Source organism: Nelumbo nucifera, chromosome 2 (genome assembly GCF_055504915.1).
Source record: "Nelumbo nucifera cultivar China Antique chromosome 2, China Antique-T2T, whole genome shotgun sequence".
NCBI classification, from domain to species: domain Eukaryota; kingdom Viridiplantae; phylum Streptophyta; class Magnoliopsida; order Proteales; family Nelumbonaceae; genus Nelumbo; species Nelumbo nucifera.
Genome location: NC_142650.1, coordinates 66893156 through 66902500, shown reverse-complemented (window position 1 = coordinate 66902500; position 9345 = coordinate 66893156). Strand labels below are relative to the sequence as shown.

The 9345-nt window shown below is 36.6% G+C and overlaps 1 protein-coding gene across 1 annotated transcript in view; it reads left to right on the top strand.

Annotated features, from left to right (window-relative positions):
- The window catches only part of LOC104601404 (aluminum-activated malate transporter 8-like), a 2933-nt gene extending 2871 nt beyond the window's left edge, over positions 1-62 (top strand). Inside the window, exon 6 of the mRNA XM_010264706.3 lies at positions 1-62. This exon is cut by the window's left edge and continues 588 nt beyond it. The gene's annotated coding sequence lies outside the window, so the exon portion shown is untranslated.
- The last annotated feature ends 9283 nt before the right edge of the window (positions 63-9345 follow it).

The following is a 9345-nucleotide window of genomic DNA, read 5'->3' as shown; positions in this document are numbered from 1 at the left end:
GGATCATTTTTCCTCTGCCCTCTTGCTTCTGTCATAAATAAGTGTTCTTTGGACCTATTTAGTCATTACTTGTTTGTTTCCTTTCTTTTTTCTTCTTTTTTTTTCCTTCTATTTCCTTTTACATTTTAAGCTTCAAACTCTCTCTCTCTCTCTCTCTCTCTCTCTCTCTCTCTCTCTCTCTCTCTCTCTCTCTCTCTCTCTCTCTCTCTCTCGATTAAATTGGGTTCAAGGAATTAAAGCCATAGGACTCAAAAATTGGTATTCCATGGAGTACAGAAATGATGATGTATGCTTTACATAAACGAGCACCATTCATCATCTCCTCTCCATAATCGCCCAGAAATATATATATATATTACATACATACATATATATATATACAGTTCATTGATGGTTCATACCCAAGCTTATGGGCATCACTATATATTCACAGGAATCCCCACGCCCCCACTCATTAGAGGGTTTAAATTTCCTATATATACAGCTCCAAGGAAGCTGCAGGATGATGCATCATCATGCCATGCTATCATGCATCTTCAGTAGGTGTCGGCATGAAGATATATCTATCTACGATCAACCTTTAACATTGAAGAATTTTGATGATTATCCCATTTCTTCTAGTGAATTCGTAAGGTGGGTCTGTTTTACTATTTGATATTTTATTACAGAAGCAGAAATAAAGCATCGCAATTCGCAAGTGGGCTGTTGTTAAAGCGGTCAACCCTTGTGGGTTTGAGCTGCTGCCCCTGTGAACTAGCACTTAGTGAGGTTCAGTACAAGCCCACTTAAGAGAATTTTCATAAAAAAAAGAGGCTATATATTCTATTGTATTAGTAGTCACAAACCTCTGAATAATATAGCCGGCCAAACTCCAATTAGCCGGGTGCTCTAGTCTATTTAATAAGTCTGCAACTTACTGATAGTGTTGATGTTATTGTGGTGGCATCCCACCGAATTGTCCGTTAGTAGGCGGTAGGTTGGAACCTCAGTTTGTTTGTTTTTTTTGTTTTTTTGGCAGGGTGAGTTCTGAACAGTGAGTGTTGAGTGAGATTCTAGTAAGGTCATGATATTGAATTTTCTTTATAGTGAAGAAAAAACTCTAAAGTGCTGCCTGAACGTAGGTAATTTGGCTCAATCATGTAAATCTGATGTTCTCCCTCTTTCTCTCTTTCTTTGCCTTTCTATTATAGTGTTTTCTCCATTCCCAACAGATATAGACTATAGATGTGTAAATCTTGGCAAACAATGAATTGCTCTCTCTAATCCATGAAAAACAAATTGACAAACTATTCAATCCCTTGAACTTATATGCCAGACGGCAGGTTTCTGGGTGTAGAGTTCTTTACTAAATGATGACCAGACTAGAAAGCTAACTAAATATATATATTATAAGGTTATTATATAAATGCTGTTGTCATCAAGAGAAATTAATTACTTGGATGTACAAAAAGGGCTATATCTTTCGTGAATGCAGTATATCTGCACATGCCATCTACCACAGATGTTCGATTGTAAACCAAAATGTTGGGATGGCCAGAGACCAAAGTTCACCATTCAATTGGAGAGCATAAAGAAAAGAATGATTCATGCAGAGCACCTGAGTGCAGAGCCTGTTCTGACTATACACCACCTCACCACTGATCGCTACCCACACTTTCCGACCAAAACAATAAAAAAAACTTACAAATTTTTTCATCAGTTGCTAATATCTGTGAACAGTTGAGACGTGGGATAGTATCTATATATACATTGAGAACAACTTGGGTAGGTTGGATTGAGTTGGCAATCAATCCAAGACCAATACTGAGAACTGATCAGTATTCAGAAGATTAAATATGGCTATAAACAAATCTTCTGCTTGGTTCCATGTGGCTTTGGTTTGTCTAAAATCAATTTCATTCGCCTCAATTAAAACTCGAGACCATTTCCAGTACTGAAGAATGGAAAACTCGAGTAGCACCACTGATGTCAGCCTTCTCATGGTCAATGTTTCTGTGAAAACAATTAATACACTAGACAATCAAAAAAATCATAGAGGGCTCCTTTGTTTTCCCCTCCCAAAACCATTATTTATGGGGTTTCATTTTCCAACTAAAAACATTTGAGACTTTGATGAATGATGACAGTGAAGAGATGAAGTTCTCCTGATGAACATTCTGGACTGGCTCCATTAAGAAGGAAAATTTAATATATTTCTTGATCAGATTGTCTCCCCTAGCCATAGATGGAACTATTCCATCCGATGAATACATCTGACAAAGAGCCTATATATAGCTTCCTATTGGCTCAGTACCTTTAACCACTTTAGCTCCATGCTGCCAAGACTCATCCACTATTATTGCCTTGCCCTAACTTCTTTCTTTTACCTTTAATTTGTGGTCATGTGTCTAAGGCGCATCTGCCCACCTGTCAAGTTGATCCTTAATTTCATGAAGATATGGTGACGAGGACAGCATGTGTAGGCATGTAATATTCTCGGCCAGGTAAATTTCTTTGCCATACTCATTCCTCCAAGCAATACTTACCAACCCCTCTCTCTCTCTCTCTCTATCTCTATCTATCTATTTATATATAATATAATATAATGGGTAGAAGGCATTGTCTCTCTCTCACTTGATGTTGCACAAGGACACCATTCCAAGTTCTATAGCCCAAACCATCATACTGACCTAAAGTCAACTGGGTTCAAAGTTAAAACCGATCTCTCAACCCAAGCTTCACCTCTGTTTGGATAGTGCTGGTTGATGATGATCACATGGTAATAGTACGGCTTTCACAGTAGCAAGAGAGAATATTTTACTTATGAAAGCATGAATACATGGTATTCCAACACAAAACCAATGGGCTAAGATACTCACACTTACCACCTAGAAATTAACATGCAAAAAGGAGAAACCAGAAAGGAAGTAGAGTTTTGGAGGTGGGGTTTGAGTTGTTTCCCACTCTCGAATGACTGCACAAGTGGGTGAAACTGTGAAAGAAGAAGGATTGCTCAGCATTTTGATCCTTTCCAAGAGTAGATGGAATGAGAAGATCTTTCAAAGCTTTGTGGAATCGTATATCACCTTATCCACTACAACTCTTATCATCATGGAATCTCCCTCTACCTCTGACTACAACATCCCCACTCTTTTGGGTTTGGGTCTCCATTTCTTATCAAGAAATTAAACAAGTTCATATTACCCCTTTAAAAGCATAAATAAAGAGAGCCTTATATGTCAAAGTAATTGGGCGCGCGACATAGACTATCACAAACCGCCATAAAAAGCACTGGTTTTAGTAGGCCTAGCTTCTAGTGTTTTAAGTGATTCCACATGTGATCAACTACTCATAGAATCATAATTACTAAGCAAGGTACTTACAAGTACAAGAAAGAATAAAACTATAATTTTATAACTATGGCCAATTATCATAACATCACTGTCTGGAATCTCAGGAACCCACTTATATACATATATATTTAATTTATTATGTGATGATATAATGTAAATAAATACATTCCAACAAGGTTCAAAATATCTATACAGTCTCATACATACACTGGATAGAACATATTCACCTGTATCAAAGCTCACCTTTTATTTTATTTTATTTTTATATATTTCTTCTTGTGGTCGATTTAAGGCCTGTCTATCCCCTGAAATAGGTCGAACCCCCAAATACTAAATGATAGGGGCTTCTCCCTATCAGCTAATATGCCCTGATACGCAATCAGATACTTTGATAGATGTATATATATACAGAGCCCAAAATACATCAATACTTTGATCAGATATAGGCTAAAGATCCGCAACCCAAAAGAAAATCAGCACGTGCTGGCCTTTCACCTTAGTCGAGCTTCATCAAGCACTTCATTTTGCTTTAGTTTAGATTCTCTTGAATTTAATTTTAGTTCCTAAATCCGCACCTCCCATTCATCTTTTTACTCATTTAGTCATTTTCTTTTCTTTCCTCCCTTCTAAGTAAGTAAGTTCACATAGGCACTATTTTGCTTATATTTTAATTAATAGAACACAAAGCATTAGGTTAGATCTAATCATGCCTCCTCCACCCAAAAACCCCACTCTAACTTTGTTTCATTTTTAATAGAATAGAAAATTATATTCTCCAAGTAATAAAATAAGAAGGAAAGTGCAGTGGGATCATTAGAATATCCCTATGTCCGCACGTTCGGCAAATATATTACATCTTAGAATTTTCAGGAGTCTGTTGTCAAAAGGAGAGAGAGAGAGAGAGAGTATTAACATGGCAAACACAACGGAATGGCTTGGCAAATTGTTCTTCTCTTTGTCTTGTCTTGTGTACTATAATTGTGAATGCTGGTTGTAGTTACAAAACTGAGAACATGTTAGAAAGCTGCTGAACTGTTCTACTGTCATCTAATTTCTATTGAACTATAGAAATTGAAAAGTGAAGATACATTATACTCAACAAACCAAGGCTTAAACAATCTAAGGTAGCTAGAAGATTTTAATTTGTGAGGGATAAGAGGAAATGGGGGAACTGATAATTAAATTAGGTCTTGACGTGGACTCTTTAATAAAATAAATCTCCAAGTCCGAACTATAAGCTACTGTTGCTCCAAAGTGAGAATGATAACCCATTTAATATGATTCAGATAAATGCAGAATATTGCATGGGCTCGGAAGCTTCCTTCCATTAATCAGTTGATAGATAAAGGGTTTAAACAAATGGGTCACTAATCTCAAATACCTAAGTGGGTTTGGGTTTGAGATCACCATATAGGTACAAATCAAACCTCACTCTAAGCACTCAACGATATTTGTTGCCAACTCAAAGGCTTTAGTGTCTTATCCTTTCTCTTGTGCCCTTGTCTTACCTAAACTGAGTTCACATTGTGGCCTTGTGGGGTTCACACGCTTAAGTAGTGGCCATGCATGTTGTCATCATCATGCCCTATATATTGTGCCTAATGTACTCTTTCCATGCATTATTTTATTTATTTACATACATAGAGAACTAATGCTGTGTTTGGTTGCAATGCAAATAGATTTACCCTGATGCAAAACTATGGAGTGCAAATGATTTGAGTGTAAATTTTGACCCTTTTTTTATCTCAAATTTTAGCTTATTTTGTTTGATTGCAGTATAAAAGAAGTAAATTAAGACACGAAATCAGAATAAAGTAAAACCCAAAACAAAATTAAACGAGAATTTGTACTTTTTTTTCTTTCATATGCACTCCCATACATTTCTACTAGTGCAAATAAAATTGCACAGAATTCAAACGCAGCCTAAGAGACATGTGTTGATGTGATGTAACCGTTTCTGGTCACTGATGTAACTGTTTCTGTTCACATATCAATTTTTTGTAATGTTCCAATTTTTTGGCTAAGTACCTCGTCCTTTGACCTGCTCCCAGGTGGCCTGTGACTCAGAGGATGATGGAATTGCCTGGTGATGAGCTACTCGGTGGCGAACTCCCTGGTGGTGAGCTACTTGGTGATGAGCTCCCAGGTGATGAGATACTTGGTGGCAAACTCCCTGGTAGTGAGCCACCTTGATGAGTTGTTGGGTGCAATGCCTTGGTGGCGAGCTCCCTGGTGGAGTGTCACCTGACTGCCCTTTGCATGAGATGATCTGCTCCTCTTTATAGACGGCGGGAGCTAAGGAACCTGCGAGAACTGAATCAGAGGACCTGGGGGTGTTTACCCGGCGGGACCACTCCGATGGCTAAGTTAGCACTCTGATAGTAGAGAGCTTGAAGATGATATTAGAGAAAATGAGAGAGCTAGAGAGCAGGGGTTACCTCCCTTTTTCCTCTCCCCTTTCTTTGGGGGTCGGAGTCCTTATATAGTGTGTCCTGACAGGTCAGGTACAACCGCCTCTGATTCTCTGCCGCAACCGTTTCCTGCCAGGGCTGAGCTGGTGGGCTCAGGTAACCGTTGCAGAGTACGACCCTGCCAGACAAGGGACACCTCTCAGGGCTGGCAGGCACGGCGCCGCCTGGCGAGAGACGTGGGTGCAGGTCTCCAGATCTGTCAAGTACGGTTGTCAGGGAGGAGATCTTCCTGCGGTATGCCGAACTGCTCTTCCGCGAGCTACCCTGTACTGAGCTACCCTGCAAGTGGCGAGCTGCCTATGGCGAGCTGCCTGTGGCGAGCTGCCCGTGATGAGCTGCCTGTGGCAAGCTATGCCGAGCTACTTGTGGTGAGCTGCCTATGACGAGGTATGTCGAGCTGCCTGTAGCTAGCTCGAGCCGTCTAATTGTCAAAAGACTGCACTTAATTGGCATGAGGTGCCAGCTGTCACAATTTCACTGGAGGGCCAAATCCGCCCTCATCATAAACTAAAACCCAAAACAAAATTAAACGAGAATTTGTACTTTTTTTCTTTCATATGCACTCCCATGCATTTCTACTAGTGCAAATAAAATTGCATAGAAATCAAACGCAGCCTAAGAGACACGTGTTGATGCAACATACCGCACGTGGAAATTGAAATCCTGCATTTACTGTATATATGACTCATGCTGTTTATACTTCAACTATAGTCCCTTGCCTCAGAAAATCCTGCACTTACTGTATAAAGGTTGAAGCCTTGAAATTGAAATGTTCATGGATTCATTCCCGCCATTTTCTAACATTTGTTATGTTTGAATTATATTTAAAATCAAAATAACTAATATCATAATCAATAACAATAGGTTAATCACTGAATGTATACAACAACATCACGGTTTAGTAGGGATTTGTTTAAGCCAAATACCTTCATGACTACTTTATTAGATGGAACATATTATTTTGCTTTTATGGTGGAGAATAAGTTATCTCTTTTACAATCCTCTAGTTAATATCCCATTTCCATCATAAAGACATATTATATAAGAACTATATCTCTTCAAGTTATAGAAATCAAATTTAATATATTCAATGGCCACCAAATCTACTATTATAGATTAGCATTCATGCAATCTTTTATTCTTGCTAAATATTTACAATGAGCATGATAGTAGTCAAATGTGCTGCTCAGATCTTTTGCTAGTCATGTCACCAATTAAGTGGATGCATTAATAACCAAGTGGATGTCATTGGTGGTAACGTGGTGGGGCTTTTATTCAGAGATGCTTGAGGGATCCATCTTCATCAAGAGACTATTATTTGTTTTATTCTTAATCATGATAGATGGAGGAAGCAAAGGGCTTCAGACCCATTCGATTGAGTAATATTGCATATTGCTTATAAGGTAATTATAAAAATTTTGACTCATCACTATTGTTGCCTAAGGTTTAAAGTATTGAAAATGGTAGGTGTATTGGAAAGGTAATTTTAAGAGACGTATCGGGATACACCTTGGATACACATGCGTATCGGAGAAAACTAAGATACATATAGTTACACTTGGAAATACTATAAATACTTTAATAAATCATAAAAATACATCAAAAATACTAAATATAAGACCTCAATGAGGTGTATATATTTTAATGGTTTTATGAAGAAACATATTGTAGTTAATTATAATTTCATTAAAAATCCTATGCTTAACTATAATTTATAAATTATAATTCTTAAGTTTTAATGTTTTATGGGATGGGAAAAACCCAACTCTCCTATCCAACCATAAAACATGCATTGTCACAACTTCTAAGTGAAAATATAATTAATAATTATTTATTTATTTATTTTTAATTCTAAAAATAATAATTATTAAAGAAGAAATTTCAATTGGTTTGTGGATATGATATATCATCAACAGAATTATAATATATTCAATTGTTGCGATCAAATGATAAATTATTAATTATTTATTTTTTATTTTTTAATTATAAAAATATAAAAAATCAAAAAAATATTAAAGACGAAAATTCAATTCCTCTATGGATATGATAAATAAATCCATAGATCTAAAACATATTTAGTCTTTATAGGCAGAGAAAAATTATATTTTCAATTTTTTTGTTAATTTATATTTCCCCAAATATCTTCATGAAATTTCCATAAATCTATTGATAACACAAAAAAAATGTGATTTCGAATGTAAGAAATGTACATCAACATAAATTTAAACGTTCAAGAAAAAAAATAAATCACAAGATATTAAAAAAATTTGAAAAAACTTACCTATCTTTGACATATTTTTTTCAAAATTTAAGAAATCTTCAAAAAAATTAACAATTCATGCTTGTTTCTTCCAAATTTTTGCAAATCTAGCACTCTAGGAATGAGGTTTGGAGTTTTAGAGTCATTTGGGGGTGAAAGAAAGCTTATTTAAGGGAAAATCTAGCACCCTTTTGCAAATCTAGCACCCTTTTATTTAAGGGAGTTTGAAAATCTAGCACCCTTTTGCAAATCTAGCACCCTTTTATTTTTCTTTAGTTTTTGGTCGTATCTTTTTTGTCAATACGTTACCAATACACCCAGGTACACCCCCAATATGGTTTGATACAGGTCCGATATGCATGAAAAAATATGAGAAGCCCAATTTTCATGCATATCCTATATTTGTTTTTCAAAGATACGATACTATACACCTTGTATCGGGCGTATCATATCAAAATTTTAAACCTTGTTGTTGCCAAAACTGGTTTCACCTCTTCAATATGCATTTACCCTTAAGGCGTCATTTGTTGTCAATATTTAGGGGGTAAGTTGGTCAACCGGTAAGTTGACCATAATACCAATGTTCGTTTTCCGCTATATTGAATTCCATGGAAAATGAGGATTCTCGAGGGTATCAATTACCTCGACTTGAGTAAATCACTTGCCCATCTACCGAACCAAGTCAACTAGTGCTCTCACCCTTTCACCTCTCTCTTTACCTAGGTAACTATTAAGTGCACAAAAACACTACAAGCATGCTTACCCACGAAAGAAACCTTACACGAGTGTAGGCACAAAATTTTTGTGCCACGTGTCAACATCATAAATGAGCTAAATTTGAAAATCCAAGATGGAAGCCCAAACTTATAAGAAACTAAAGTCTAAATTAAATGGGCCAAGCCCAACTCTAAAACAAAGACCAAATTCAATAGACTCAAGTGGGACCCACTAAAAGAGTCCCTAAACTCCCAAAGTTATCTAGAAAGAAATCTAGATAAAAAGATAAGGCTAAGCAAATCCTGTTCAGGATGGCTATTCTAGCCTTAACATTCTAGATTCTTAATCACATGTGCCCCACAAGTTGAAGGTGATTGGTTGAAGCTCCAACAAATAAGCTTTCATCAAGAAGGTTGAGACCAACTAAGACTTCCTTAACCCACCTCTATATAAAGGTTGTTATTTACAAAGAAATGGCATCTTTCTTTTTTTTTCAACTCATAGTGAGATCTTTGAGAGAACAAGAAGAAAGATCTAGAGACCTCCATCTATAGAAGGCACCCAG